The sequence below is a fragment of the Dermacentor variabilis genome, chromosome 7 (genome assembly GCF_050947875.1).
Source record: "Dermacentor variabilis isolate Ectoservices chromosome 7, ASM5094787v1, whole genome shotgun sequence".
Taxonomy (NCBI): domain Eukaryota; kingdom Metazoa; phylum Arthropoda; class Arachnida; order Ixodida; family Ixodidae; genus Dermacentor; species Dermacentor variabilis.
The window spans coordinates 166122542-166128541 of record NC_134574.1 but is presented as its reverse complement, the minus strand read 5'-3'; positions in this window follow the sequence as shown (position 1 = coordinate 166128541).

Genomic DNA, 6000 nt, shown 5'->3' with positions numbered 1-6000 from the left:
GCACGGGCGCGCACACACACACAAAATAGTGCGCACGTATGCACACACGTACATATCTAAATGCTCGGGCACAATCACGCACAGGCACGCACACCATCTCTCCCGGCCACTCTTCGTCACAGACCAATCTCCGTTCCTGTCGACGCGTTAAGCACACTGGGGCAAAAAGAAACGAAACAACAACAAAACAAACGAACGCAGCCAGGCACGTTTCTGCGGACGCCAGCTCACGCCAAACAAATGGGGCACTCACTCCCTTTCCTTCTGCTGCGCTCGAGCAAACGCGCGCCACAGACGAAGAGCCCGAGCATCCGAACTCAAGCTACGGCGGCTCTCAGCGCCCTCCATGCGGCTTCTCACCCTCACGTACTGAACCACGCCACCACAGCCGTCATCCACTGTCGCTTGTGAGCCGGTATGGAGGAAGAGAACGCTTTTTCCTGCGTTATTATTTGTTTTTCTTTTTTATAGCTTCATGGTGTGCCAGGGTCTTTGAGGGCTCGCAACTTAAACCCAAAGACAAACAGGACCGGCCTCGTAGCGAACCTCTACTGTCTCTCTTCCACTCTGCTAAAATCCTACGCGGGGAGTCTGAAAGATCCTCACGAAAACCAACCCAACCCCCGCCCAACCCCCTCGTATGCGTGAGGGGACAGCTGTTCCGCCGAGTCATTCCCGACACCCAGAAGTGGTGGAACGACATTGCAGGGCCCCGAGGTGTTGTGGATATTCCACTGTGCAGCGTGACCATAAGAAACTGCTAAATGATTCTGGCAAGCGCAGTTTCAAGACCGGTCAAAAGAAGACACCGACACACGATATCGCACTTTTGTTTATGTCTGTTTATTCGTGCATGAAAAGTGGATCTTACTTGAGCAAACTTAACGAGATGGTCACTAGATGTTGCGACGTCTGAGCTAACGAGAAAGCTTTTTTTCTTCAAATTCTAAACGGACCAATCGCTAATTATAAAATGTATTGGGGCTTTGCCCTTCTCATCTAGGTTAAAACAGAAAAGGTTTCAGCATTAATTCTGGCCTCGCTGCGGCCTTTTCTCCCACTATATTTCCTTGTACATGGGCCGGGCTGCGTTGGTGCACCAACTTGCTACATTGAGCCCCTGGTTCTCTTTCACTGCAATGCATAACTTCTTTGCAGATAAAGAACTATCAAGACCTTCAATGCGACCAAATGCTGGTATAACTGAATGGGACACACAAAAAGTTGACAGTCGCTTAAATATCCTTACGTGAGTTGAATGCGAAAGCATGAGGGCTTGTCTAAGTTAACACCTTAAGTTTAGAGTACACCTTAATACACCTTGCTCTTATTTGTACCAATCTTAATCCAAAGTTAATCCACCTTAAATCATCTTAGTACATTTCAGTCCCCCTTAATCCACCTTACTCCACTTTATTCCACCTTAATAGATTTTTGGAAGTGGGTCAGGTCGGCTTTTCGGGTGGAAGCCACTGCGTGGCATCTAGGCAACGCCGCTACTCTCTGACGCCTCCAAAGGTCACTGCAACTGGGTTGTCCCCTGTGTGCGACTTGCTCCTCCATGGGCATTTTAATGCGCCTTGTTCGAGGCCATGCTTCAAGCAGCTTCATTATTTACGATGGATGTACTCAGATCTTTTTAATGCGGAAGTATTATAAGCCCCACGAAGTCGAAAATCCTGCGTCCGGAGTTATCATTCGATGGTAGCAAAACCCACCTGTCCAAGTAATGACGTCACGTTCCCGGCTGGACCTGCTGCGGCTCGCAATGAGAAATGCCATGGTGAACAGCCACGGCGTCGCCGTGGTTCTACAGGCTGTAAAGAAGAATATGCTTGGCGTGTTTTTCAAAATATACCATTGCTGCTAGACGGCGCTTGTCCGTGTTTTCTATTTTTTTCCCTGTTCGTTTGCGCCATTCATCTTTGAGTATGGATTACCAACACGCCCAATAGTTAGCCGCTCTAAATCACATCACTAGTTCATTGGGTTCTCATTCGTGTGTAAATGTTCCCATTCTTAACCCTGGATATTTGGTGGCACTGTATGCAGTGTGCGTGAGATGTGCGAGAGCTGCTTCGTGGCACGTTAAGGAACAAACTTCTCCAGAGGACGCCCAGAATATGGGCGGGTCTTTACAACCGTCGCCTAGCAACACGAGACGCATCTGGAGAATTTTGAAATCGGAGTGCTGGAGACAAGCGAGGCTGTATGATGACTGCCTTCGTATCCACTGTGGCCGTGTTGCAGCAAGTCAGTCGATGCACCTATACAGAGAGTGGTGTAGAACAAGGCGTCGCATCACGGAATTTCTTTGGAATGTCATCCGTCCTACACTTCCAAAGAAGAAGAAAGCACAAGCGCTTCCTGACAAGGTCGTATCCCTGGATGAGACCGCCTTGCAAGAGACACATCTGAATACCTTAAGGTTGGGCCACAAGTTCTGCTTCGAGCCAGCACTCTGACCTGCAGAGGCCTTAGCCGTAGCACGCCCTGTTTCTGAAAGGGTTTCTGAGGCTAAGAAGACAAGGTGCGTTGCAGAAGGAGCAGGGACCATGACCGCTTCCAGTGCAAGACCCGGCTGAAGAGGCAAGGTGAATTCTTTGGTGGCTTTCATGACTACTAATGGTATGACGTTTTTGATAGCCGACAAAGAGGGTTGCTTCGTTGTCGTGCATGAAGGTACTGTTTCCGATAAGGCGATACAGGCTGTGAATAAGAACTTGAAGAGAGCAACGGACAGAATGGCTGACCTGCAGAAGAAAGCTGTTAGCTTATCAGGGGAGCAAAAGCTGGATAAACTATGTGCGGCTGTCAAAAATGAGAAGTTTCATTTGCTCAGACCCTTCTGGATACCTGAAAGAACATCTCTTTTCACTATGCATTGATGATTCTTTCCCTCTGAAGAAGTCTGGTAACGTTATCCGGCTCCTAGCGACAGGAGCTCCTTGCCATGTCTGTGCTTAGCATTGACGAAGAGGACTTATTCTACCCTTCGGAGCATGACACTTCGATGAGGTCCGTGCAGGACTGCATACAGAATGACAATGATGAACTGTGTTTCCAAGACAAGTGTGGTGTTTCTGTAGGCACATTTCTGGAACTGCTCCCCGTGTATTTATTACCAACGCTGGTTCCTTTATCTGATGAAGTTTATACTCAGAGATAGGGAGTTTGTACAAGTTCCCGCGTGGCGCCGATACTTCGTGAAATTTACCTTAGTAGGATAGATCGTGACGTAGCGGTTGTTTTGGAACGTGTGCTAAAAACGAGGCGTTATGTTGAGGATTATCTTGTTTTTGTTGGAGCGAATGGCTGCGTCAGTACCAGTGTGAATGTGCTCAAGATATTTAAGAAGGTTCATGGCCTTTAAAGTACCTAGGGAGTAGAGTATACAGCTTTGGGATCTATATATCCTAATCAAGGGTGAGCACGCCTGTTGGGTGTATTCACCAAGGTGTGTGAAGCCCATTCTGGATTTCTGTTCTGGTCACTCGAAGCTGGTGAAGAATGGTATTGCCGCATCCTGTTTAGAAGTCGCGTTGCGCAAGTCCTGCCCGCATCGAATGAGTGAGGTTTCTTCTAATCAACTCAACAGGCTCAGGCAATTCAATTATCCAGTAAGCACTTTACCCTCGCTCAGTAAAAGATTACCGAGGAAGTTAAAATTGGAAGCAAAAGGTGTCATGACAAGAGCGGTCAACACTAAAGAGTACGGGTTGGTCTTACGGGACCCGTTCATAAAGAAGGACATTTACCAGCTTGAGATGGTCAAAAGGGAAGCGACTAGGATTTTTTATAACAAATACAGAAGGCTTGATTCACCTACCACACTAATGAAAACAAATCACATCCAACTACTTCAAGTACGTAGGAAAATGTCCCGTTTGTTGTTCATGCATAACCCTTTAGCACATACACTACAAATTTCGCATCCCACAGTACTTAAACAGCTGTCGTCTAGACGAACACACCACACAGGAAGTCATTTACTGGAATCAATTTCTGCAAGAACTGAAACCTTCAACAGTTTTTTCCCGAGGACCGTTGCCGACTGGAACTGTCTTCAGGAGGCCATTTTCCAGTCCCCTAATTTTGTTAAAGCTCTAGAAGGACATTTATTTGAATGAATGAGTGCTGTATATGTGCGTATATGTGTTTATATGTATAGATATGTATATGTGTATGTGTATACGTATTTTTCTGCTTGTTTATTAGCGGCAATCTGTTAAACTGCCGTTCGCTCTTCTTTTTTTCGTTTTTATATCACAGTGCATTTTTATGCCTTGTATAGCCCCTCCTGCATGGGCCATAGCTGTTTGCCTGCAGTATTCTGAAATAAATAAATAAATAAATAAGCCAGTCACCGGTATTCCATATCTGCACACCTTGTCTCACCGCATGAAAAAGGTGGGCAGTAGATTTGGCGTAAATGTCATCTTCTCGGCAAGAAACAAATTGGGCCGCATCTGCGCAGCGGTAGGAATAAAGGTTGAAAGGAATACACAGAAGTGGAGTGATTGCGTTGTCAAACACCGTGGCCGGTTGGTTGGTTGTCGAAAGGGTGCAGTGTATCGCATTCCCCTGTCTTCCGGAAAATGGTACATCGGCCAGACAGGACTGTGTTTGAACAACCGATTAATGGACCACAGAGCTTCTTTGAAAGGGCAGCCGTCGTCTGATTTGTTCCTACATTTCAAGGAATGCAAGTACAAGCCATTGCTAAAAGAAACTAAGATGCTGTCAAGACACAAAGATAGGATAGTGAGGGAGATTGCTGAAGCACTCTTTATTCATAGGTCCGTTGACATGTGCGTGGTGAAGCCATCGCTGAGTCTGCACGAACTAGAAATTGATTATTAAACCACTAATTCTTATGGTGCCACACGTGTTTATGTTAGGGTATATATCTGGCGTGTTTTTCAAAATAAACCACTATTGCTAGACTGCGCTTGTCCGTGTTTTCTATCTTGTCCCTGTTCGTTAGCGCCATTCTTCTTTGAGTATGGATTACCAACACGCCCAACAGTCAGTACTTCTAAGTGCACTAAATCCCTCCAACGAGTCGCACAGGGTCAGCGGTGAGCTGAAGTAAAGCAAAAAAACAAGCGTGTCTAAAGACGACATATAGTCCGTTCTGACGTCACCACTGGCCGTGCAATCACTCGGTCAGGACCAGAAAATGGAGCGGAGGTGAGGAGCGAGCGTCACGACATTGCGAAAGAGAATCTTGGACTCTCTCCATGGACTACATAACCTCTTTTTGGAGCACGTCCGGGAGATGTCATTGTCCGCGCGATACCAATTCGGCCTGGCCAAGATCCCTTTCCCTCTACTCATCTTCTCCGGATTGTCACCACCAAGATGGGAGGTCGTATCCGTTTACGATAAAACGTTCTTCTTATCATAGTTGAAACAAAAACATTTGGCACGGTCATCTACAGAGCAGCTCGTACAATCGGTGGTGCCCAGGCGCTATAGATCGTATAAAATTATCATTAAACCTCTGTAACAAATCATGTGACCAATCAACCAACTGAACGATTTAACGCCAGCATAAGGACTGGGACTGCAAAGATTCAATGAAGGTTTGTCTCATCGCTAGCTGGTGTGCTTTTATTTTAAGATACAGAAACATGGGAAGCTAGGCTACGTCAGAAACTGCTATCACAGAATCCCACATTTATTATTCAAGGAACAAATAAAAAAATAAGGAAGAAAATATAGAAAAGTGCGATAGTCACACAAACAAGCGCACAAAGAGTGCCCATTCTACAGTCACCAGCTCCGAAAGCACAGTGCAGTAACTTTAAAGGACGGCCATCCATTAGATGGGAGTGAAAGAGTCCACACAAGTATCTTCTTACATATACTGTACATAAGGACAACATGACCGCGAGATCAGCTGGTGTTCCTTCAATCTTGTCCTCTCGTCGTCGCCGGCACCGTTGCTATCTTTAGTGTTGTTTGCTAAGTTATTACGTCCACAAAAGTGGGGGC